The following is a 26,635-nucleotide window of genomic DNA, read 5'->3' on the forward strand; positions in this document are numbered from 1 at the left end:
TAGCCATCCTGGAGCCGATGTTGAGAGAGGAAAGAAGAGTAGCCATCGGTTTGAAGCTCAGCTTCCACTCCTCGCTTTCCAATAGTGAAGCAGGGGGTAATGTCTGGGTCTTCTACCAGCATTCCTTGAATGTGTCTGTGTTTAGCTCATATAATCAAATGCTTTCATTAAGCTTGTCATTGTAGGTCCATAGTGAGCTAATCTTCATCTCCATTGTTTATGCTAATTGTTGACGATCCCATAGGAGATCCCTATGGAGCGAGATGACTGCTCTTGCTAGAATCATTCAGTCCCGTGGGCCATTGGTGGAGATTTTAATGCAGTTATGGAAATTGAAGAGAGAATGGGGACTCAGAATCCAGACAGAACCAGCATTACTGATTTCTCAGAAGTAGTGCAAAACTCTTCATTGCAAGAAACTGACTATTTAGGAAATTGATTCACTTGGTGCAATAACAGGTCAGGCATTGTGCGCACATGGGTTAGACTTGACAGAGTGCTCTTGAATAACAGATGGGGGCCCGTTTTTCCTACCTTTCATGTGGAACATCTGGCGTGCAATAATTCTGATCATGCCCCTTTGTTCCTCTCTTTCCCAAATCAATTCCAACCCAGGGTGAAGCCCTTTCGTTTTCTCAGAATATGGACATTACATAATTCCTTCCAGCAGTTGATCAAGAAGGCCTGGGAGGGGGAATGTTCCCTTCAACCCATGATCAATGTTCAGCTCAAAATGAAGAAAACTAAGCAATTGTTAAAGGTTTGGAACAAAGAGACCCTCGGCAACATCTTCCAGCAGATCCACAAGGCTGAGGACCTAGAAAATATTGATACTCGTTTGCAGGACACCACGAATGACGAGCTGTTGCAGCAGAGTGTGGTTATCAGGCAGCGGCTAGATAAACTAGAATAGATGAAAGAAGTTTTTTGGAAGTAAAAAGCGAGGAATACATGGTTGGTAGAAGGGGATAGAAATACCAAATTCTTTCATGCCTCTTCGAGGGAGAGAATCAGGCGTGAGGCTATCTCTTCTATCAAAGATGACACCAGAAACACCTTAACCAGTCAAAAAGAGATTAAAGAAGCGGCAATGCATTTCTTTAAAGAGCTTTTCAAGTCGGAGCGCACTTCCCATCAAGTTGATTTCACGCAACATATCTCTCGACTGGTCACGTCCCAAGACAATGTGGACCTCTTAGTGCCCTCATCCTTTCTTGAAGTTCATGCAGTGGTCTTCTTCGTCCCGAAAGATGGGGCCCCTAGCCTAGACAACTTTTATGCGACATTCTTTGTGGAATGTTTGTCAACAGTTGGTAATGACATCCACAGGGCTGCTGTCGATTTCTTCACAGGGGGAGAAATGCCTAGAGCTTTCTCCTCTTCCCTGATTTACCTCATCCCAAAATCCCCATTAGCCTCGCAGTTTTCTGATTTCAGGCCTATCAGCCTATGCAACGTCATTTACAAGATTCTCACAAAAATCCTCACATCCAGACTAAGTAACATTTTGCCAAAGCTGATTTTCCAAGAGCTATCATAGGGAACATAACCCTGTCTCAAGAGGCGATGAGAGAGTTAGACAGAAAGGTGCATGAGGGGAACATCATCCTCAAGCTGGATGTTGAGAAAGCCTACGACAGAGTTGATTGGCTTTTTCTTAAAATGGTTCTCTCCAAGTTCAGTTTTAGTAACAGATGGATTTCCTTAGTTGAAAAGTGTTGGGGAAATAACTGGTTTTCGGTGTTAGTAAACGGGGAAGTGGCGGGGTTCTTCAAATCCTTGAGAGGTTTGCGCCAGGGAGATCCTCTTTTGCCGGGTCTCTTTATCCTTGCAATGGAAGCCGTCTCAACTAGTGTCAAACACATGGTGGAGAACAGTAGGATCCATCCCTACAAGCTTCAACGGGGGTGCCCCCTCATATCACATCTATTGTATGCGGACGATACTCTATTGTTCCTTAATGGGAGTCAAAAATTGCTCATAGCAGTTAAAGACTTCCTGGTCGCGTACCAAGAGGCCTCGGGCTAGAAAATTAATAGCAAAAAGAGTTGTTTCCTCGGTCCGAAGAGTTTTCCGGCTGGTAGGGCTAGAAATATTGAGCGCATCCTGGGTTTTGCCAAGTCATCTGATTGTGTCAAATATCTTGGAGTGCCGCTAAGTAGGGGTAGAACCAAGGTAGCTGATTTTTAGTTCCTGATCGACAAGTTCAATAATAGAGTCAACGGATGGAAGTCCAGACTCTTATCTCAAGCCGGCAGGATGACGTTAATTAAGCATGTGCTGGGAAGCATTCCTCTTCACATTATGGGAGCAATTCATGTGCCAGGGCTGGTAATAGGGAGCTTAGAGAGTATGTTTGCTAAGTTCTTTTGGGGTTGGGTTGAAGGGAAAAGAAAATTGCATTGGATTAAATGGGATAAAATTGCCAGGCCCATATGTGATGGCGGCCTGGGCATCAGATGGCTTAAGGAAATGATGGCTGCACTCCATATGAAGATGACTTAGGAAGTGAAATTTGGAAAGAAAGTCGGTCCTAGGGCGGCGGGCCAAGCATCATAGAGACATGCAGGGGGATGAGACAAGCAGCTCTTCGGTTCATTCCTCTCCCCATTGGAGAAAAATCAGAGCCCACTTGTTGAGGGTCACATATTGCATATTAGACCCCAGTTATTACTTGGTTTTACGTACATGATAATACTTAATGCTCTAATTTAATCACGTTTGTGTTGCAAGGTGAATTTAGGAACTTGGACTGAAAAGAGTAATAAAAGCCTAGATTTAATACTCAAAAATTACCAAAGCAAGGGACGGATCTTAGGAGACAGAGATTGAAGTGTTCACACGACAAAGATCCGAGAAAACCAAGTGATTGAAGATAAGGAAGCCTAAAAATTGTCCTGAATGCAAGATCACAGGGTTCCCACCATCCGTTTGGCACGAAACTTTATATCCAGTCTAAGAATCATAAAGTAATAGTACACATAAAATTTCAACCCTTGGCTCTTTGTGGAAGTGGTCCAACAAAAAGATCAGCCATAAATCATCGATTTGGGGCCCACCTGATCTCTAGATATGCCTCAACTTTGGGCTCAACCCTTGAATTAGATAGATAAAAGGAATGGACAAAGTAGATTGATCAAGAATATCACAGTGGGGCCCATAGTCATGCTACAAGTGCACCACAGGGGTGCGCTCGTGGTGCATCGGACTGGAATTCCGTTCAAAGTCAATTTGACCCGACTTTCCAATCCGAGAGGGAGATTCTCTCCTCTCTTGTGCACGCCGTCCGTTAGGACCAGTGATGGCCGACCACGATCATACAAATGGTGAATCCGAGCCGTCCATCGTGTGTAGACCGAGATTTTTACCAAAACCTTGTTATTCATATGCCTCCATGCACTCATCCAAGTTTACACCTACAAGGAGTACATTACTACGTCGATTAATGGTGTGGCCCATCCGAAACATGGATTCACTCCAAACTTGGGTCCGTGATTAGGGACTAATGCAGAGGCTCGAAGAAGGCATTGATGCTCCATAAGGACAGCCGAAGTGGACCCCACTGAGCTCAGTGCAGCTCCCATGCGCAAGGAATGCACGTTCATGAAAAAAGATGTTTCGGGACGTTGTGGCCCACCACCTTTGACCGATTGCATGATCCGGACCGTCCAGAGGAAGCCCAGGCCAAAACCAACCCCACCCATAAAGGCCAAACAGAGTTTAGGACAATCAGCAACCCAAAACCCATTCCAACGCAAACCGGTTTGTTTTGCAGTTTCGCTGCGCACACGGCACTGTTGCTACGTAAACTTCACCGACCATGCAACCGACCGACTTCACTACTCCTATAAAAGGAGAGAGAGAGAGAGAACGTGGAGAGGATCATCAGCCATGGATCAAAGGACATGAGAAGCAAAGGCGAGAGAGAGAGAGAGAGAGAGAGAGAGAGAGAGAGAGAGAGAGAGCGTGGAACAACCAAGGAGTTCTTCTTCTTTCTTTAGTTTTTCCTGGTTTTGTTTATGTCTTTCCTTAAGAGATTTTAGTTCATCATGATTATGATAGGCTAAACCTCTTACCTAGGGCTAAGAGGTGAAGCTTGTAGCATGATAGGGTGTTTTGTATGCTTGGATTCATGTTAAGATGCACTCTCTTCACTTCTAGTTTGATTATAAGGAATGCTTTTAATTTTTAATGGTTTGTTATGACTTAAATTACAATGGATCTGCGATAGCTTTAAGCATTTTCTTTTCATTGTTGAGGTCGTGAACATAGGAACCCCTATTGTTCACCATCCTCTTATAGGCATGGTTGGATGATGGAACCCTTCTTAACGTTCATAATTCTCTTACATTGGTTGTGGATTGGTTAAATTCCATTGTTTGCTTTGTCTCATGGGCATGGTTTTGTGATGGAATTACTTCTAGTTCTCATACCTATCATTCATAGAAAACTAGATCAAAGGAAGTTTAGAATTGATTTTTAATGAATTATCTTCCAATTGGATAAAGATAAGACTCTGATTCCAGTTGTATTCGTGAATCAAGCATTGATCTCCCTAATCTCTACAAGTGGATCCTTAGAAACCTTAGTTTCCTACCTTTGAATTTTACAAGTTTTAGTTAAATAATTCACCATTATTCTTGTAAGACCCGTGTCCTAATCCGTACTGTTCCGTTAGCTTCCGCGATCCTTTCGGTCAAATTCCGGCAACCTTCGCACCGTATTCGGTGTTTGCGCACGATCCTAAGCCAGGTCCCGCGCACCGACGTCGGCTTGGTCCGAAAGTTATATCATAGCGACCGCGTCGTCGCCGCGGTTCCAACGCCATGACTTGCGCACCGAACCGATACTCAGGCAAGAAGATGTCGATCAGCGGTTATTCCGAAGAAACACCGCGCGTTACGGATTTCGAGGGAATCTCTACAATTAGTCCCATCAATCAACCATTAAAGCATCCCATACCTTAAGTACAACAACCCATCTCCACCTTTTTCAAAAGTCTACCCTCTTTCCACCTCACCACTCCTCTTTTTCCCATTTTCAACATCAACCATACCCCCTTTTACAATTTTTTCAACCCAAATTTCATCCCCCATCACTCCATCACCCATCTCACTCCCTCTCTCTCTCTCTCCCTTACAAGTCTCTCTCTCATTCAAACTCTCCCATAGCAAGTCCCATACGTATGAGTCCCCCATGGTGAGAAAATTTCATTTGTGAGGCCCACCTTTCCCACCCCTTCATCTCTCATCTCAACCATCCATTTCTCATCTTCCTCCATCAAAGAGGAGCTCAAGGAACTAAGGAAGCCAAGGGAGCAAGAAGATCAAGCGGTGGGTGTTTGGATAGGATAGTTTTTGATGTTTTTAAGATGGGCCAAGTGAGGCCAACCAATCAATGGTTCGGATCTCACTTTGGACCCTATGATGTGGCCAAAGGCCCACTTGGATCATCATGATCATTCCATGATGGGGCCATTCTCCATGGACCCCATCATGATGTTTACCTTCTTGCATATTTAGGGTCATCTAGACCGTCTGATTTAGTGGAGAAGGGATCTCTACCGTTGAATTTTAATTTAATGGGCCCACATGTAATGGGACCCACTTGATGTATGATTTAGTACAAGGGAGGGCCCATAGTGCCGGGGTCCCTCCATCACGCGGATCTCACCCTTTATCTCTCTCTATCCCTCTCTCTTTTTATTTTATTTTATTTTTTAGTCTTTTTTTTGTGTTGATTATGAGGTTAGGTGGCCCACTTGAATGGACCCCACCATGTAGTATGTATTGTATTTGAATGGGGCCCACCTTATAAGTATAGTACCTTCACCATTCACCATGAGGTGGCCCACTTGAGCAAGGCTTCCATGCGTGTGCAACGTCCAGGGACGCTGGACGCCACTGGATGAAATATATATATATATGTTAGCTTGTCTCCAAGTGGGGTGGTCCATTCATGTAGGCCCCACCTTGATGCATGTATTCAATCCACGCCGTCCATTCCCTTGTCAACCCCCTTTCATGCGTTGAACCGAAAAATAAAGTCAATCCGAGGTTCTGGCGGGCCACACCATATCAAATGATGGTTTTCACCATTGAAACCTTCCCTGACTGTCTATATGGTGAAATATGTCCAATATTGGGCTTGTTCTGCTTGTCTGGGTCCATGGAGGCCCATTGGATGGAGTGGATTATCTGGATGTGGACCCCACCCGCGAAAACCGCAGGAAAACTGAAATAAAAAAAAATTTAATAAGGTCTTAGCAGCTGCTGCTGCTGTGTCAGGCGCAGCAGCGCTGCCAGCGCACGCCAGCGTCCGGGCGGACGCACAGTCACCCACGGCTGCAGCCGTGGGCCCCACCTTAATGTTTCTCTCCCATCTAATCCGTTCATAGGGTGGGCCACCCCCTGACATGGGCCCACTCCAAAAATCAGACTGATCCAAGACTCAGGTGGCCCACACCGTGGGAAACAGTGGGATTGAGCCTCTACCTTTGAAAACCTTTTTGGGCCCACAGAAGTTTTGGATCAGGGTGAAATTTATTTTCACCCTTCATCCAGGCCCACGTGGCCTTACCAACGGGTTGGATGGAACATAAACATTATGGCGGCCCCACATGGAGCCCACAGTGGCGTGTGTGTTTTAAAGCCACCGTCCAGCCGGACGGTGGAGCCCACTGTGATGTGTGTGGGTGCGTGTGTGGGTGGGTGCGTGCATGTGTGTGTGCGCGTGTGTGGTGTGTGCGTGTGTGTATATATATATATATACATATATATATATAATATTATATTATATATAATATCATATATATTATGTATATATATTGTGTATATATATATTATATATTATATCATATTTAATATAATATTGGTGGGAGGCCCACCTCAGTTACTTACGGCCCATGATTGAGGCCCACTTTGATATGCATGTGAAGCCCATGGGTCGAGGCCCATTGATGTATTAGGGGCCCATGGGTTATGGCCCATTAAAAAAAAAAATGTTTTGGGGCCTATGGGTTTAGGCCCATTTGATGTACATATGGGGGCCCGATTGGCGAGGCCCATTTGATATACATAAGGCCCATGTGAGTAGGCCCATTGGATGCATTCTAAGGCCCACGGGTTATAGCCCATTGCAATGTACATAAGGCCCATTGGTGGGGGCCCATTGAGGTGGCCCACTTAATGAATATAGGCCCATATGATACGGCCCATTTGATGTATTGAAGGCCCAATGAGATATACCTAAGGTTCATTGCAATGTGTAGTCCCAACATGAATCATATAATGATATTTTTGACAGTCGTGCCTTGGGAGCAATGGTGGTTTGACGTCCACATTGCAAGTATAGTGTGGTTAAATGTCCGCATTATGACTCTCCCTAGGGCCATTGTTAGGCTCGTACGTCTGATGTGTAGGCCGTCTAGGCCCATCCTTGTTATGATTATCATCCATCCCATATAACATGTTTAATTCCATGATTCATAATCATATGCATCATACGTATGCTTGATATGAGAAATGCCTGATCATAGCATATGCCTTCGGGCAGATGGTTTAGGGGCTCCCGTACAAGGGGTGTTGCCCTACATGAGCGCACGATACGCGCAGGATTGCTGCATGACTGGATAGTGTGATTCATGCATTCGCATTGTGTGATATGGTTACTGTATGCCCTAGCGACATCAGGGCCGTAGCCTCCACAGACGTATCATGGTTGGCAAGATTGGATACCGGAAATACTGTTCTACATGGGGTGCGATAGATATCCCTGGGTGAAAGTCCCTAAACCCTTATGGTACCAGGAGGTTGCTCCAACGTCTAGACCGAGTGGATGCATGAGCGCTGAGTGCCGATTACCAGACGGTTGCGCTTTCCACTGTGTCGTGGTCGGTTGGAAGGGGGTGCGGCCTTACCCGCCCGAGAGTAGGGGGCAATGCTAGGCTGAGTCTGACCAGCTCGAGGAATGGGTCCGCTATTGACAAGCCGAGCCCGATATTGGCAGGCGGATAGTGAGGTCTTTTCCACTCACCTTATTGCGCGCGATGGGGCGGCAATCTGGCTTGGAGTGTACTAGACCCCGGTGATATTCCAGATTTGAGCCGTATTGACATGTGGACTTAGATGAGGATTTGTATGCTTGACTTGCATTTTGCATTGCATGGCCTTGGTATGGCCGACATCATCCTTTGCACCGCATGGCCTTGGTACGGCTAATGGGATTCTTAGCATTCATTAGCATGTTCCGCATTACTCTGATACTGCATAACTACATTATCACCTTGAGCATACACTTTCACCACCCTCTAAGCTTTCTATAAGCTTATGCACGACCGTTGCGTGCAGGTGCCGTGTGACAATTCTCCTACATTCTCCTGATTTAGATTATATCTTCTTCTAGTTCTAGTTCTAGTTCTAGTTACTTTCAAAATACGTACAAGGTTTAGTCCCTGTGGATTCGACCTCGGTCTTACCGAGATTATTACTACATCGCGACCCTATACTTGGGGTGGTGAACAAGTTTTTGGCGTCGTTGCTGGGGATTGATAGTTGCATTTTTTTGAGATTTACTAGTTTTATAATTATGTTAAGATTAGGGTTTTCTAATTTTAGGTTTATGTTTTTCTGTTTGATTTTTAGAAACTAACCTAACTTTCTTGTTTTGTAGGATCCTGATATAGACTTTCTAAATTGATTATCTCTTTCTAATTTTTCTATTTTTCTATTTTTAGGATTAGGGTTTATTTTCTGTTTTTAGAAACTTTTTAATTCTAGAATTTCTTTTATTTTTAGAGACTAGTTTACTTTCTATTTTTATTTTTTAGAAACTTTCTAATTTTAGAATTCCTATTTTATAAACTGACTTGTTTTGTTTTGTTTTGCAGGATTTTAATTAGGAATGTCTAATTTGGTAACTTCTCTCCAACTCTCTCTTTCTTTCTATTTTTAGATTTCTATTTCCTTTCTTCCTTTTAGGTTTAGGTTAGAATCTGAGATTGAGGGCTGAGAGTGTTTCATGCCCAAGTGGGCCCGTGACAACACTCGACGTCTTTAGAGTGAAGGAGGATCGGTTGAGGGGTTAACTATCCATCGTAGGATTAGATGCCACTCGAGATCTCCAGAGTTAATTGAGGTTATGATAGCAAATCAACTAGCTAATCAACCAGAAGGACGACCTCAACCTTGGGTTGGGGAAGTCCAAGATGAGAATGAGGTGCATCAAGCACCCGCGCCTCATACTTTATGAGATTATTTACAATCAGCGGGGTTGAGCACGCCCTCATGCATGATTTTTTCAGAAAATACAGGACATATGGATATTAAGCCAGGAATGATCCAACTCCTTCCAAAATTCTATGGACTTGAATTTGAAAGTCCATATTTTCACTTGGAAGAGTTTGATGAGATCATAGCCACTTTATATTTTCTAAACATGTTTGAGGACACAGTTAGGCTGAAACTCTTTCCCTTTTCTTTGAAAGAGAAATCTAAGATATGGTTGTATTCACTATGTCCTAGATCTATTGGCACATGGAATGATACGATAAGGGAGTTCATAAAGAAATTTTTTCCACATCATAAAATGAACACCCTTAGAAGTTAAGTATGATCTTCGCCCAAAAAGAGGATGAAACATTCTTCTAATGTTGGGAGCGGTTCAAGGATCTTCTCAGTTCATGTCCACAACACAGTTTTGAAATGTGGCGCATTACACACTTCTTATATGATGGACTGACATCTTCCATGCGCCAATTGGTTGAGATAATGTGCAATGGAAAATTCATGAATAAAAATGTCGATGATGTGTGGGATTACTTGGACAGACTTGCTAAAAATGCACAATCATGAGACACTTACCTAAAATCAAGTACCACTTCTAGGCCCATTCAATTTAAGGAGAGGGGCAGATTATACCTTCTGAAAGAGGATGATGATATCAATGATAAAATGTCTAATCTCATAAGGAAATTCGAGGCCATGGAATTAAAGAAGGATAAGGTTAAGAAAACTGTTTGTGGTATTTGTGCTTGCAACGTTCACACAACTGAAAATTGTCCAATAATACATTTCTTTCAAGAGGTGTTAAATGAGCAATCCAATGCCATGAATAATTACCAAAGACCTTTCAATGGACCTACCTCCAAAACATACAATCCCAGTTGGAGAAATCATCCAAACTTCAGTTGGAGGAATGGACGAACTGCTACTCCTCAAGGTTTTTTCAATCAAATTCTAAATCAAGTGAAACCTCAAGAGGATTCGGTTCTAAAACATATTCAAAACTAAGAGCTTATCACTCAGGGTATATTGCAAATCCTTTAAGACATTTCAAAGGCCATGCAAGGGTGTGAGACAAAAAATTCAATTGAGGAAAAAGAGATTCTTCCAGCCCAATCTTTTCCTAATCCTAAACCGCAATAGGAAATAAGTGATCCAAGCTCTTCAAATCAAATGGAGTAAGCTAAGTCTATCACCACTCTTAGGAGTGAGAAGATAATTGACAAATCTATTCCTGTAAAGGCTGAAAAGCCTAAGGACCTGGAAGAGGACAACAATGATAGACCTAGCACTGCTTCACAAGAATTGGAACCGGAACTTCAAGGCAAGCCGATTACCCCATCCCCCCAACGGTTGGTTGCACCAAAACCTGTCTCTAACTCTCAAGACATTCTAGAGGTGCTGAAACAAGTGAAGGTCAATATTTCTCTACTTGATGCCGTAAAACAAATACCTTCATATGCCAAATTTCTGAAAGACTTGTATACAACTAAAAGACAGCAAAATATTCAAAAGAAAATCTTTTTAATTGAAAAAGTGAGTGCCATCTTAAAGCAAGATGTGCCACAGAAATTCAAAGATCCTGCTAGCCCAACCATCATTTGTGTAATTGGGAATTACCACATTGAGCATGCACTTCTTGATTTAGGAGCGAGCTTAAATCTGATTCCTTACTCGGTTTACAAATAGTTAGGTTTGGGTGAATTGAAACCCACCCTAACCACATTACAACTTGCTGATCACTCTGTTCGTGTACTAAGAGGGATAATTGAGGATGTGTTGGTCTAGGTTGACAGATTCTACTACCCTGTAGATTTTATCTTCCTGAATGCTGAACCCATCAGTAACATGAGCACTTAGATTCCTGTCATTCTTGGTCGCCCATTCCTTGCCACTTCATACATAATTATCAATTGTAAGAATGGAGTCATGAGTATGTCTTTCGGGAATATGACATTGTAGCTAAATATATTTTTTAATATTGGCAGACGGTTAGAGGATGATGACGATTTCCATGAAATTAACATGATTGACCCTTTCGTTGAAGATAGAACACCTTTGACCTTATCCTCTGACCCTCTAGAGACGTGCCTGACCTATTCTCATGACTTTAATGATGACATGATTAGGGTGATAGGTGCCATGCTTGATACTGTGCCAGTACTTGAAGTTAACTGATGGAGGCTGCAATTTGAAGAGTTGCCCGAAACTAATGGAGTGCCTTTGTCATCTAACCCCAAGGCACCGAAGCTTGACCTAAAACCTTTACCCTCTAATTTAAAATATGTCTATTTCAGTTAAAATGAGACATACCCGGTGGTGATTTCTTCCCACCTTGAGCAAGAACAGGGGAGTATGCTCATATCTTCTCTCATTAAGCATAAGGAAGCCCTTGGATGGATGATTGTGGACCTTAAAGAAATTTACCCTTTGATTTGTACTCACCACATTTATCTTGAGGATAATGCGAAGACCTCTCGACAATCACAACGTAGACTAAATCCGAACATGAAGGAAGTAGTTAAAGCTGAAGTTCTTAAACTATTGGATGTGGGTATCATATACCCTATATCTGATAGTCAATAGGTGAGTCCAACTCAGGTGGTTCCTAAGAAGTCTGGAATCACCATCATATGCAATATCGACAATGAGCTCGTGCCAACTAGAGTTACTACTGGTTGGAGAATGTGCATTGACTACAGGAAGTTGAATACCGTCAAGAGGAAGGACCACTTTCCTTTGTCCTTCATTGATCAAATTTTGGAAAGGTTAGCAGGTCATTCCTATTACTGTTTTCTTGACAGGTATTCAGGCTACAACCAGATAGAGATAGCCCTTGAAGATCAAGAAAAGACCACGTTTACATGTCCCTACGGCACCTTTGCTTACCGAAGGATGCCATTCGGACTATGTAATGCCTCTGCCACTTTTCAGCGATGCATGATGAGTATTTTTTCTGACATGGTGGGGTAATATCTAGAGGTCTTCATGGATGACTTCTCTGTTTTTGGTCCATCTTTTAACGATTATTTGAAAAATCTTAAATGTGTACTGAAGCAATGTGAAGAAAAAGAATTTGGTACTCAACTGGGAAAAGTGCCATTTCATGGTTCGTAAGGAAATTATCCTTAGATATATCATCTCGTCTAAAGGAATTGAGGTAGATAAGGCTAAAATTGATCTTATTTCTAACCTACTTCCACCCAAGAACATATGAGATGTACGATCCTTTTTAGGACACGTCGGTTTTTACAGAAGATTCATAAAGGACTTTAGTCTCATCTCTCATCTTTTATATAATCTACTTCAAAAGGATGCACCATACGAGTGGACTGAGCAATGCCAGGAAGCTTTTACTAAGCTTAAGAGCATGTTAACTACTGCACCTATTATGCAGCCACTCGATTGGAGCCTTCCTTTTGAATTTATGTGCTACGCATCTGCGGTTTTATGCTAGAGAAAAGAAAAGAAGCCCTACATTATTTATTACGTAAGTAGAACTCTAAATCCTGCCCAATTGAACTACTCGACTACGGAAAATAAATTCTTAGCCGTAGTGTTCGCTTTGGACAAATTTAGGTTCTACTTGATTGGATCGAAGATCATTATTTACACAGATCATGCGGCACTCAAAGATCTTCTTTTTAATAATGATGTTAAGCCCCGCCTGATTAGATGGATCCTCCTACTCCAAGAATTTGATTTGGAAATAAAAGATAAAAAGGGAGTAGTGAACATAGTGGTTGACCATCTTTTCCACCTTGATCTCCCTAATTCCCTTGAGACGACACATATCAATGACATGTTCCCTGATGAACAATTATTCAAAGTCTCCCATTCACCTTGGTTTGCTGATATTGTTAATTATCTTTCCATAGGTTTCACGTCGACACATGGGACTGCGCAAGATAAGAAGAAAATTTTCATCGAGGTGCATAAATTCTTCTGTGATGATCCATATTTGTTTAAATATTGCATAGACCAAATCTTAAGGAGATGTGTACCAGATGAATAACATCAAAGTGTCATCTTCTTCTATCACTCTCAGGCCTGTGGTGGTCACTTTTCTACTAAAAAGACCACGACCAAGATTCTACAATGTGGCTTTTACTGGCCCACTATGTCCAAGGACACTCATGAGTTTTGCAAGGCTTGTGACCGTGGTTAGAAATTGGGAGCATTTTTCTATTAAAATATGATGCCCTTGAACCCCATCCTTATTATAAAAGTATTTGATTGCTGGGGCATCGATTTTATGGGACCATTCCCCCAATCCTTTGGAAATCTATATATTTTGCTCACATTAGACTATGTCACTAAATGGGTCGAAGCGATTCTATGCTGGAACAATGACCATCAAACAGTCATTAAATTCTAAAAAGAGAACATCCTTTCTCGATTCGTAACGCCTCGAACCATCATTAGTGATGGAGGCTCACATTTTTGTAATAGGCCATTCGCGAATTTAATGAAGAAATATGACATCTGTCATAAGGTGAGCACCTCATACCACCGATAAACATGTGGGCAAGCTGAGATTTCCAATAGGGAGATCAAACACATTTTGGAGAAAACGGTTAACCTTGATTGTAAGGATTGGTCAATTTGATTGACCAATGCTTTATGGGCTTACCGTATCGCATTTAAGACCCCTGTTAGAATGTTTCCCATTAGACTTGTTTATGGGAAAGCTTGCCACTTGCCTGTAGAGTTGGAACATAGAACCTACTGGGCGATCAAAAATCTGAACTTCAATCTGGACAATGCTGGCTTGCTATGCAAACTTCAGTTGAATGAACTCGAAGAAATCCAGAATGATGCGTACGAGAACTCAAGAATTTACAAGGATAAGATGAAGGCATTTCATGACCAACACATTCTTTGAAAATCATTCACTCTAGGTCAAAAGGTCCTCTTGTATAATTCTCGGTTACATCTCTTTCCGGGCAAACTCTAATCTTATTGGACCGGCCCTTTCACTGTTACCAATGTTTATCCTTATGGGGTTGTTAAGATTCAAAATCCAAACAATGACAATGAGTTTAAAGTAAATGGACATCGATTAAAGCCATGTGTTGAGAAATTTGATTCAGAGGACATGTCCATACCTCTGAATGATCCTGTGTACCAGGATTGATTTCCTAGTCTGATGGAGGTATAGGTAAGTTTACTGCTTTCATAGGACTAGGGTAGTTTGCTTTATATCGTTCTAGGATAGTCGGCTTTATGCCGTTAGGGTAGTTTACTTTTTAAGTTGTTTTTGGATAGTTTGCTTTTATTGGTTTAACTCTTGTGCTGAGACACCTTCACGCTGAGATCCTTTTGGAAAAGCCTCTTGATTCCTCATTAGGTACTACCTTTCCATCACTTCTCCTTTATTTTCGTTATCTCATGTGCATTACATGCCTATATCTTTTACATTAAGGACAATGTAGATTTTAGGTTGGGGATGTGGATTAGGCGAGCTAATCAGTGTTTTCTTAATCTTTGAGCAAAATTTGGTGAAAATTTTGTAAATTCGATTGATCTTGAAGTTCATCCATGATTTAGAAGTTTAAGATACTTAATGTTGGTGACTTATGACTCTTAGATTCGGGTACTTGTTAAATTTCACAGTTAAGCTTGAATTATTAATCCATGATTAGAAGTTTTAAACATTAATGATTGAGTCATGATTTCACATATCACATCTAGTTTACACATTAAGTTTCAGTTCGATATTGAATTGTTAACTTGGTAATCACTAAGCATGGAAGGAACCAGCCTAGGGAATTTTTCCATCATGTTCAATGAGTTTATATATATATATATATAATAATAATAATAAAAAAGAGAGAGAAAGAATACCTAGCTGAAAAATAGTTGTCATCGAAAACGGCTACCTGTTAAAGATCTTTAAAAAGGTTGGCACAACGTGAAGCCATCGATGGAAAAATAAAAAACTAGAAGAATAAAAAGGCTGAACTGTAAGGCAAGTTTCGGTTTAGGTCTGGTTATTTGGAATGCTCTTTTTAGTTACCAATGATATCATGAAAATTGAGAATTGGACCTTTAATTGTAATAAGTCGAGGTTGCACTATACACACATGGAACACAATGTTTAGATTTTTTTTTTAATTGATGGACTAATACCTTGAACTTGACCATGAAGTTTACCGTGTTGATTCTAGAGGAAGTTACGCCCAATATTCATGAATCTTAGAATTCTATTATCTGATTGCTTTTCAAAAACCACTTGAGTTTATAAGAATTGTCCTGTGGTTCTCAAATTGTTTTTTGCATACTTTGCTCGGGACTAGCAAAATGCTAGTTGGGGATTGTGTTGAGGGTCAAACATTGCATATTAGACCCTAGTTATTACTTGGTTTTACGTACATGATAATGCTTAATGCTCTAATTTAATCACGTTTGTGTTGTAAGGTGAATTTAGGAGCTTGGACTGAAAAGAGTGATAAAAGTATGTTTAATGCTCAAAAATCACCAAGGCAAGGGACAGATCTGAGGAGATTGAGATTGAAGTGTTCACACACCAAAGATATGAGAAAACCAAGTGATTGAAGATAAGGAAGCCTGAAAATCATCCTGAATGCAAGATCACAGGGTTCCCACCATCCGTTTGGTACGAAACTTTATATCCGGCCTGAGGATCATAAAGTAAGTGTACACATAAAATTTCAGCCCTTGGATCTTTATGAAAGTGGTTCAATGGAAAGATCAGCATAAATCACCGATTTGGGGCCCACTCGATCTCTGGATATACCTCAACTTTGGGCTCAACCCTTGAATTGGATAGATAAAAGGAATGGACGGAGTGGGTTGATCAAGAATATCACTATGGGGCCCACACCCATGCTGCAAGTGCACCACAAGGGTGCACTAGTAGTGCATCGGATCGAAATTCCGGTTAAAGTCAGTTTGACCCGACTTTCCAATCCGAGAGGGAGACTCTCTCCTCTCTTGCGCACGCTGTCCGTTGGGACCAGTGATGGCCCACCACGATCATCCAAATGGCAAATCCAAGCCGTCCATCGTGTGTACATCGAGATTTTTACCAAAACCTTGTTATTCATATGCCTCCATGCACGCATTTAAGTTTACACCTACAAGGAGTACATTACTACGTCGATTGATGGTGTGGCCCATCCGAAACACGGATTCACTCCAAACTTGGGTCCGTGATCAGGGAATAATGCAGAGGCTTGAAGAAGGGATTGATGCTCCATAAGGATAGCCAAAGTGGACCCCACCGAGCTCAGCGCATCTCCCATACTCAAGGATCGCACGTCCGTGAAAAATGGACATTCCAAGACGTTGTGGCCCACCACCTTTGACCGGTTGCATGATTCGGACTGTCCAGAGGAAGCCCAGGCCAAAACCAACCCCACCCATGAAGGCCAAACAGAGTTTAGGACGATCAGTGTCCTAAAACCCATTCCAACGCAAATCGGTTTTGTAGTTTTGCTGCTCACGCGACACTGTTGCTACGTAAACTTCACCGACCATGCAACTGACTGACTCTCACTACTCTTATAAAAAGAGAGAGAGAGAAAGTGGAGAGGATCATCAGCTATGGATCCAAGGACGTGAGAAGCGAAGGCGAGAGAGAGAGAGAGAGAGAGAGAGAGAGAGAGAGAGAGAGAGAGAGTGGAATGACCAAGGAGTTCTTCTTTCTTTAGTTTTTCCTGGTTTTGTTTATGTCTTTCCTTAAGATATTTTAGTTCATCATGATTATGATAGGCTAAACCTCTTAGCTAGGGCTAAGAGGTGAAGCTTGTAGCGTGATGGGGTGTTTTCTATGCTTGGATTCATGTTAAGATGAACTCTCTTTGCTTCTAGTTTGATTATAAGGAATGCTGTTAGTTTTTAATGGTTTGTTGTGACTTAAATTACAATGGATCTGCGCTTTGAGCATGTTCTTTTCATTGTTGAGGTTGTGAACATAGGAACCCCTGTTGTTCACCATAGTCTCATGGGCATAATTGGATGATGGAACCCTTCCTAACGTTCATAATTCTCTTAGATTGGTTGTGGATTGGTTAAATTTTGTTGTTTGCTTTGTCTCATGGGCATGGTTGTGTGATGGAATCACTTCTAGTTCTCATACCTATCATTCATAGAAAACTAGATTAAAGGAAGTTCAGAATTGATTTTTAATGAATTATCTTCCAATTGGATGAAGATGGGACTCCAATTCTAGTTGTGTTCGTGAATCAAGCATTGATCTCCCTGATCTCTACAAGTGGATCCTTAAAAACCGTAGTTTCACACATTTGAATTTTACAAGTTTTAGTTAAATAATTCACCATTATTCTCCTACATTCTCCTGATTTAGATTACATCTTCTTCTAGTTCTAGTTCTAGTTACTTTCAAAATACATACAAGGTTCAGTCCCTCTGGATTCGACCTCGGTCTTACTGAGATTATTACTACATTGTGACCCTATACTTGGGGTGGTGAACACCACTTTCCTCTCATTTTAAACAACATGCAATGACAGTTGGGTTTAGGGGAGCTGCAGCTTTAGGAAGATAACTGGTCAGGTTTAGGTCCCCTACAACGGCTTGCATCCTACCCAATCCAATATGCACTTTTGTCCCTCAAAGTTTGAGACTTTCTAGGTGCCGCTGGCCCCCTCCCTCCATCTTTATTCTTCAACTACCTGCCCGATCTAGTTCTGACGCATATCTTTAATGGTGGTTTCACTACCTCAGATGAAAATTCAGTTTGTTTCTGGCCCTTTTACTCTTCTAGGTTGTTCACTCTCAAGTCAGCTTGGAAGGTGAGCAAATCCTCACTTCTGGCTACAAGATGGAACAATTGGTTATGGAATAAACACCTCCCCCCTAAAATTTCAGTCTTCTGCTGGAGACTATTACAGGGGGCCATCCCGATGGACGAATGTATCTAGTCCAAGGGGATAGCGCTGACCTCCATGTGTTGCTGCTGTAACGGTGATTCTCCTGGCCCCATCGCTGCCTCAGAGTCTATTTCACATCTCTTCCTTTACGGGTAGCACGATGCATCTATCTGGACCCATTTCGGCCACATTTTTGGAATTTCTCCCTTGCTCCATCAGTTTGCTGAGGGGAGACTGTTGCAATGGCGTCGTGCTGCAGACCCTGGCTGTGCTCCAACCTCTACAAGATCTCTTCTTCCCATCCTCATCTTCTGGGAATTTGGTGTGCTAGGAATGAAGCTGAGTTCGATGGTAAAAGGATGAAGGTTGTCTTCTATTGCCCGTATCAAATGGTGGGCAAAATCCATTCTTCAAGATGTCCCCCTAGACAACCCTCTTAGATTTCGGTTCAGGAATGAGATGGGGATCCCACCCCCTGGCAGCGCCAGTTTTGCTCCCAAATCATCAAATGGAAAAAGCCGGCAGCAGGGTGGGTCAAGCTGAATGTGGATGAGTCGGCAAGAGGCAACTCGAGTTTGTCAGGGGGAGGTGGTGTTTGCAGGGAGGACAAAGGAAATCTCATTTTTTGCTTTCTCCACAGGTTATGGGGTGGGCTCAAACAATCTTGCTGAACTGCGTGCGATCCATGATGGGATCATGTTTTGCCTGGCTAGAGGGTTGCAGAAGATTGAGGTTGAAACTAACTCCGAAGTCGTTCTGAACCTCCTCATTGGGAAGTCCCGCATCCTATGGCCGATGAGATCATGGGTCATTAGGATTAACTCCCTGAAGCAGAGAGGTTCTTTCTCTTTTATTCATATTCTTAGGGAAGGGAACGGGCCGGCGAATGGAATGGTCCATATGGGCAATGAGCACCAATCATACTCCTTCTTTGTTCATTCGAGCTCCCTCCCGAGGCAGGTGTGAGGGCTGATCGTCCTTGACAGGGCTGGCTTAGGGGTTCTTTAGACCCATCCTATAAAAAGTTAGTGTCCCTGGGTTCTTTGGTTTTGATCTTGGGTCACATTTTGTGGCAGGCATTAGGAGTCGCGATCCTAGTTTTCTACTTCTGTTTTTAGTTAGGAGATATGATAGGAGAGGCTCGAGATTTTTTGTGAAGTCCTCCTAAATCCTCGTTTTCTTGTACACTCATTGTTCATATTATCAATGATACAAGGGTGATTTTTGAAAAAAAAATAGAGCGCTTCCAGAGGTAAATTGCAGGGTTATCCAAGATGAGTAGAGCTACAGTGATGACAACGTCGGTGTCGTTATTACCTGACGACCGGTCTGTAGAGACAATCGACTAGATCGTATTGAAACAGATTATCGAGGTAACGCCGAACTTTGCAATTTTAATGGCTTATTGCGTATAAAAGATTTCCTCAATTGGTTAGCTAAAATAGAGTGATATTTTTATCACATGGACATACCGAAAGAAATCTGATACCTTTACATGGTGAGAGCAATTTGTTGAGGGTCAAATATTGCATATTATCCCTCATTTATATCATGGTTTATGAACATGATAATGCTTAATGTTCTATTTTACTCATGTTTGTGTTACAAGGTGAATTTAAGAGCTTGGATTGGAAAGGGTGCTAAAAGAATGGATTTGATGCTCAAGAATCTCAAGGCAAGGGATGGATCTTAGGAGACCAAGATTGAAGAATTCACATGCTAAAGATCCAAGAAAACCAAGTGAGGAATGAAGAGAATCAAATATTTAAAGTGAAGAAAAGGAATCCCGAAATTGTCCTGAAAACAAATATATTCTTGAAATTGTCCTGAAGAAGCATGTTCTGAAACTCTGGGTCATTTTGTGAAATTGCATAGAGTGAAGTCTATTTTGGAAAACTATTTAAATTTGGGGCGATTTCTAGAGTTTTCCAACTAGGTGTGAAAGTTGGAGTTTCACAACTATAAATAGGACTCTCTAGAATGTTCCTAGGCATCTTCTAGGGTTTAAGGAGTGGAGCAAAAGGGTGGAGAAGCTGTCGCCAAGAGTTTTTCTTCTTCTTCCTTAATTGCTTTTATGTTTTTCTTAAGAGACTTTGGTCCGATCATGCTTATGGTTGGCTAAACCTCTTAGCTAGGGCTAAGAGGTGAATGTTGTAGCGTGATGGGATGTTTCTCTTGCTTTGATTTATGTTTATGTTGAACCTTCTTTAATTCTAATTTGATATTTAAGGAATACTTTCAATTTTTAATGGTTTATTGTGACTTAAATTACAGTAGATCTGCAATAGTTTTGAGTATCTTCTTTTCCTGATTTTGAGATTGTGGGATTGGTAAATCCTATTGTTGGCCATCATCCCATGGGCATGGTTTGGTGATGGAATCTCTTCCAATTATCACAATTCTCCTCCATTGAGAATTAGGTTAAGGAAAGTTCAAATTAGATTTTAATTGTTATTTTTTCTAATTCCAATTGTGGTACTTGAATCAAGTAAGAGGGCTCCCTGATCACTGCAAGTGGATTCTTGGCGCTCTAGTTCATTTTTGATATTTGATAAGTCCTTCACAATTACTATCTTTTATTCCATATTTAGATTTAGATATTTTTCTAGTTATAGTTCTAGTTTTTTTCAGAATACGTACAAGTTTAATCCCCATGGATTCGACCTCGTTCTCACCAGTTATTACTACATCGCAACCCTACACTTGGGGTTGTGAACGTGTTTTTGACGTCGTTGCCGGGGATTGACGGTTGCATTTTCTGGACTTGATTTGTTTTGGAATTAGGTTAAGATTAGGATTTATTTACTTTTTATTTCTAGATTTAGAAACTTTCCTAATTTATTTTTAGAAACTAACTTAGCTTTCTATTTATAGGTTTAGAAACTTTCCTTTTTCTTTTTTAGAAGCTAGGTTGCCTGTTTTAGAAACTTTCCTAATTTTTTTAGAAACTTTCCTAATTTGTTTTTAGAAACTTTCCTAATTTTTTTAGAAATTTTCCTAATTTGTTTTTAGACACTTTCCTTTTTTTTTTTTTTTTTTTAAATTTATAGAAACTTTCCTTTTTCATTTTTAGAAACTGACTCATCTTTTTATTGATATTTTTAGAAACTTTCTTATTTCTTTTTTAGAAACTAGTTAACTTTCCTTTTTCTTTTTTAGAAACTAACTTACTTTTTATTTTTAGAAACTTTCCTTTTTTTTTTTTTTTTTAAAGAAACTTCCTATTTTTAGAAACTTTCCTTTTTTATTTTTTATTTTTTATTTATTTATAGAAATTAGATTGCTTTCTTAGTTCTTTTTTTAGAAACTAAATCATCTTTCTATTTTTAGAAACTTTATATTTCTCTTTTTTTAAAAACTCACTTTTCTTTTTCTTTTGCAGGATCCTAACATGAAAACTTCTAATTTGGTAACTTCTTTCTAATTCTCTCTCTTTCTATTTCTAGATTTCTATTTTCCTTTTTCTTTTTAGGTTTAGGTTAGATTCTAAAATTAAAGGCTGAGAGTGTTTCATGCCTAAGTGGGTCCGTGACAATACTCAATGTCTCTTGAGTGAAGGAGGATTGGTTGAGGGGTTATCTATCTATCACAGGATTAGATACCACTCGAGATTCACAGAGTTAACCGATGTTATGGCTAAAAATCAATTGGCCAATCAACCTCTAAATCCACCCCAACATAGGGTAGAGGAAATCTAGGATGAGAACGAGGTGCATCGAGCATCCCCACCTCGTACTTTACAAGACTATTTACAACCAGCAGGGGTGAACACCCCTTCCTGTATGGTTTTTCTAGAAAATACAGGAAACATATACATCAAGCCAGGAGTGATCCAACTCCTTCTAAAGTTCCTTAGGCTTGAATATGAAAATCCATATTTACACTTGAAAGAATTTGATGAGATCATAGCCACTTTATACTTTCTTAATGTGTTTGAAGACACAATCCGGCTGAAACTCTTCCCTTTCTCCTTGAAATAAAAGGCTACGACGTGGTTACATTCACCACGTTCACAATCTATTGGTAGATGGAATGACATGACAAGGGAGTTCATAAAGAAATTCTTCCTATATCATAAAACGAACACCATTAGAAAGTCGATCATGAACTTTGCCCAAAGGGAAGATGAAAGATTCTTCCAATGTTGGGAGCAGTTCAATGATCTTGTCAGTTCATGCCCACAACACAGTTTTGAAATGTGGCGCATAACAAATTTCTTCCATGAAGGACTGATATCTTCCATGCGCCAATTTGTCGAGACAATGTGCAATGGGGAATACCTGAATAAAGATGTTGATGAAGTGTGAGATTACTTTGATAAACTTGCTGAAACCGCACAATTATGGAACATCTCCCTAAGAACGAGCATCACATCTAAGCCTACTCAATTAAAGGAGAGAAGTGGAATATATCTTTTGAAAGAGGAAGATGATATCAACGCTAAAGTGGCTAGTCTCACAAGGAAACTTGAAGCCATTGAACTTAGGAAGGATAAGGATAAGGAAGTTGTTTGCGGTATTTGTGCTTGTAACATTCATATAACTGAAAATTGTCCAATAATACCTGTGTTTCAAGAAATATTAAATGAGCAATCAAATGCCATAAACAACTACCAAAGGCCTTTTAAGGCAATCACTTCAAATACACACAACTCCAGCTGGAGAAATCATCCGAATTTCAGTTGGAGGAATGGACAATCTGTTACACATCAAGGAATCCCTAATCAATTCTTAAATCAAGGGAAACCTTAAGAGGAATTGGTTCAAAATCCTCAAGAGCTCATCCAGTAAAGTACTCTTCAAGCCTTACAAGAACTCACAGAGGCTATACAAAAGATAAACTCACGCGTTACGGTTCTGGAGAAAGGGATGCTTCCAGCCCAACCTATCCCCAATCCTAAACCGCAATACGGAGTTAGTGAACTAACCTCTTCAAATTCAATGGAGCAAGCTAAGTCTATCACCACTCTTAGGAGTGGAAAGATAATTGACAAATCTATTCCAGTAAGGGCTAAAAAGTCTTAGGACCCGGATGTAGATGAGAATGATAGACCAAGTGATGCTCCACATGAGGTAGAACTGAAACTTCAAAGTAAACCAGTTGCTCCTTTCCCCCAATGGTTGATTACACCAAAACCTCTTTCTAACTCTCAGGACATCCTAGAGGTGCTGAAACAAGTGAACGTCAACATTCCTCTACTGGATGCCGTAAAATAAATATCTTCATATGCCAAATTACTGAAAGACTTATGTATGACTAAAAGACGGCAAAATATCTAACAGAAAATATTTTTGACAAAAAAAGTGAGTGACATCTTAAAGCAAGATGTGCCACAGAAATACAAAGATCCCGGTAGCCCAACCATTGCTTGCGTAATTGGGAATTACCGGATTGAACACACACTTCTTGACTTAGGAGTAAGTGTAAATTTGATCCCTTACTTGGTCTACAAACAACTGGGTCTAGGTGAATTAAAACCCACGCGAACTACATTACAACTTGTCGATCACTCAGTTCATGTACCAAGAAGGATAATTGAGGATGTGTTGATCCAGGTTGATAAATTCTACTACCCAGTAGATTTTATCATCCTAGATACTCAACCCATCGTGGACATGAGCACTCAAATTCTCGTCATCCTTGGTCGCCTATTCCTTGCCAAATCAAATGCAATCATCAATTGTAGGAATGAAGTCATAAATTTATCTTTTAGAAATATGACATTGGAGCTCAATATCTTTTTTAATATGAGTAAACAGGTAGACGATGATGACAATGCCCATGATGTTAACTTGATTGATTCTTTTGTGGAGGATAGAACTCTGATGACCTTATCCTCTGACCCTCTAGAGACGTGCTTGGCCCACTCACATGATTTAGATGATGATATGATTAGGGAGATGGGTGTTATGCTTGACACTGTTCTGGTACTTGAAGTTAACCGGTGGAGGACACAATTTGAAGAATTTTCCCAAACTATTGTAGTGCCTCTACCGTCTAACCTCAAGGCACCGAACCATGACCTAAAATCTTTGCCCTCTGATTTGAAATATATCTATTTAGGTCAAGATGAGACATACTCGGTGGTGATTTCTTCCCACCTGGAGAAAGAATAGGAGAGTATGCTTATCTCTACTCTTATTGAGCACAAAGGAACCCTTGGATGGTCGATTGTAGACCTCAAGGGAATTGACCCTTTGATTTGTACTCACCGCATTTATCTAGAAGATGATGTGAATACCTCCCAGCAACCACAACATAGACTAAATCCAAATATGAAGGAAGTGGTTAAGGCCGATGTTCTTAAGCTATTAGATGTTGGTATCATATACCCAATATCCGATAGTCAATGGGTGAGTCCAACTCAGGTGGTTCCTAAAAAGTCAGGAATCACCATCGTAGCCAATGCTAACAATGAACTCGTGCCAACTAGGATCACTATCGGTTGGAGAATGTGCATTGACTATAGGAAGTTGAATACCGTCATGAGGAAAGACCACTTTCCTTTACCCTTCATCGATCAAATTTCAGAAAGGCTAGCTGGTCATTCCCATTACTGTTTCCTTGACGGATATTCGGGCCACAATCAGATCGAGATAGCCCTTGAAGATCAGGAAAAGATGACATTTACATGTCCTTACAACACCTTTGCTTTCTGAAGGATGCCATTCGGATTATGTAATGCTCCCGCCACTTTTCAGCGATGTATGTTGAGTATTTTTTCTAATATAGTGGGGCAATATTTGGAGGTCTTCATGAATAACTTCTCGGTCTTTGGTCTATCCTTCAGCAAATGTTTAAAAATTTTAAAAAATGTGCTGAAGTGATGTGAGGAAAAGAATTTGGTACTTAATTGGGAGAAGTGTCACTTTATGGTTCGTAAGGGAATTGTCCTGGGACATCATCTCTTCCAAAGGAATTGAGGTAGATAAGGCTAAGATTGATCTTATCTCTAACTTTCCTCCACCCAAAAATATATGTGACGTGCGATCCTTCTTAGGACATGCCAGATTTTACAGAAGATTCATAGAGGACTTTAATTACCTCTCTCATCCTTTATGCAATCTACTTCAAAAGGATGTACCATACGAGTAGACTGAGCAATGCCAGGAAGCTTTTTCTAAGCTCAAGGGCATGTTAACCACCGCACCTATCGTGTAGCCACCCGATTAGAACATCCCTTTTGAACTTATGTGCGATGCATCTGACTATGCTCTTGTGGTGATATTAGGTTAGAGAAAAGATAAGAGGCCCTACATTATACATTATGCAAGTGGAACCTTAAATCCTGCCTAAGTGAATTACACTACTACGGAAAAGAAACTCTTAGCCGTAGTATTTGCTTTAGACAAATTTAGGTCCTACCTAATTAGATCTAAGATCATCATCTACATGGATCATGTAGCGCTCAAGTTTCTTCTTTCTAAGAATAATGCTAAGCCCCGCTTGATAAGATGGATCCTTCTACTTCAGAAATTTGATTTAGAAATAAAAGATAAAAAGGGAGTAGCAAATGTAGTGGCTGACCACCTTTCCGGCCTTGATCTCTTTGATTCCCTTGAGATGACATATATAAATGACATGTTCCCTGACGAATAATTGTTTAAAGTCTCTCAATCACCTTGGTTCACGGATATTGCTAATTATCTTGCCACAAGTTCCACGCCGACACATTGGACTGTGTAAGATAAAAAGAAATTCTTTGCCGAGGTACGTAAATTCTTCTGGGATGATCCGTATTTATTCAAATATTGCTCAGACCAAATCTTAAGGAGATGTTTGTCAGATAATGAATACTAAAGTGTCATCTCCGTCTATCATTCTCAGGCCCGTGGTGGTCACTTTTCTGCTAAAAAGACCATGGCCAAAATTTTCCTATGTGACTTTTACTGGCCCACTATCTTCAAGGATACTCATGAGTTTTGCAAAGCTTGTGAGTGTTATCAGAAATTAGGAGCATTGTCCCATCGAAATATGATGCCCTTGAACCTCATTCTGATCATTGAAGCATTTGATTATAGGGACATCGATTTCATAGGACCATTTCCTTAATCCTGCGAAAATTTATATATATTGCTCACAGTAGACTATGTCACTAAATGGGTCGAAGCAATCCCATGTCAGAACAATGATCATTAGATGGTCATTAAATTCTTAAAAGATAACACCCTTTCTCGGTTCAGAACACCTCGAGCCATCATTAGTGATGGAGGTTCACATTTCTGTAATAGGCAATTTACGAACTTAATGAAGAAATATGGCATCTCCCATAAAGTGAGTACTCCATACTACCCACAAACAAGTGGTTAAGCTGAAATTTTCAATAGGGCAATTAAACATATTTTGAAAAAAACTGTTAACCCTGACCATAAGGACTGGTCAATCTGATTGACCGATGCTTTATAGGCTTACTGTATTGCATTTAATACCCCTATTGGAATGTCTCCCTTTAGACTTGTCTATGGGAAGGCTTACCACTTGCCTGTGGAGTTGGAA

At 40.7% G+C, this 26,635-nt stretch overlaps 1 protein-coding gene and 1 non-coding gene across 2 annotated transcripts in view; both read right to left on the reverse strand.

The window, feature by feature from the left end:
- Positions 1–26,635, reverse strand: part of LOC131238833 (ankyrin repeat-containing protein NPR4-like) — a 90,068-nt gene that overhangs the window by 37,479 nt on the left and 25,954 nt on the right. The window lies entirely within an intron of this gene.
- LOC131241823 (small nucleolar RNA R71) lies at positions 9,592–9,697 on the reverse strand. The gene has a single exon (XR_009169392.1). It is a non-coding gene; the product is annotated as a small nucleolar RNA R71 (small nucleolar RNA).

Source organism: Magnolia sinica, chromosome 3 (assembly GCF_029962835.1).
Source record: "Magnolia sinica isolate HGM2019 chromosome 3, MsV1, whole genome shotgun sequence".
Classification (NCBI taxonomy): domain Eukaryota; kingdom Viridiplantae; phylum Streptophyta; class Magnoliopsida; order Magnoliales; family Magnoliaceae; genus Magnolia; species Magnolia sinica.